Here is a 990-nt window from a genome sequence, read left to right on the forward strand (position 1 = left end):
AGGTACATGCCCTTGACCGGAATCGAACCTGGGACCTTTCAGTCCAGGCCGATGCTCTATCCACTGAGCCAAACCGGTTTCGGCGAGAGATATTTTTTAAAAATATGTTTTTATTGATTTTAGAGAGAGAGGAGGGGAAAGTAAGAGAGAAATAGAAGCATCAATGATGATAGAGAATCATTGATTGGCTGCCTCATGCAGGCCCTCTACTGGGAATCAAACCTGAAACCCTGGCATGTGAGCGGGAATTGAACAGTGAACTCATGGTTCATGGGTCCACAATCAACCACTGAGCAACAGCAGCCGGGCCTTAGTGATATTCTTAATAAATGAGTCCAGTAGGAATCTCCATCATTCCTTAGCCGATGGGAAAGGTTCTTTATAATTTTGGGAATTTATAGCTTTCATACCGATGACAGCCTGTGTTTTTATATTAGAAATCTCTATCTTCTGAAGGCAGGGAGAAGAGATGATTGATGGGCACTTGTGATATTGATTTTATTTAAGTCAAAAAGAAAGTACTAAGCCAAAAGATGGGAAAGGAAGAAGACCAATGTAGATAGAGCACACACTATGAGCTAGGACCATAGTACATGTTATACTAAATCAGCTCTGCCCATCCCCACATTCCCAAGCTGAGTGAAATTCAGCATGTCAACACAATCATTGGCTGGGTCACAACTTTTCCCCAACTAGTACATAAACGTTTACATTCTCATCATATGCATAAGCATATGACACACATATAACACCTTAAACTACACACAGCAAAATCTCATCCAAGTATAATCTATATATAATACTTATACCAATCACCACACATACTCTGCACATATAACATATATAAATGTCACACACATTGGAATTATATAATTTATTGTGAAGGGAGGATCATTCAGCTTGGGTAGGTGTAAGAAATCAATACCAGGAAAATTCCTGGGTTAGTGAAAAAGAGATGCTATGTGAGCTGAATTATATATATATATATAT

This window comes from Myotis brandtii, unplaced genomic scaffold (assembly GCF_000412655.1).
Source record: "Myotis brandtii unplaced genomic scaffold, ASM41265v1 scaffold1031, whole genome shotgun sequence".
NCBI lineage: Eukaryota > Metazoa > Chordata > Mammalia > Chiroptera > Vespertilionidae > Myotis > Myotis brandtii.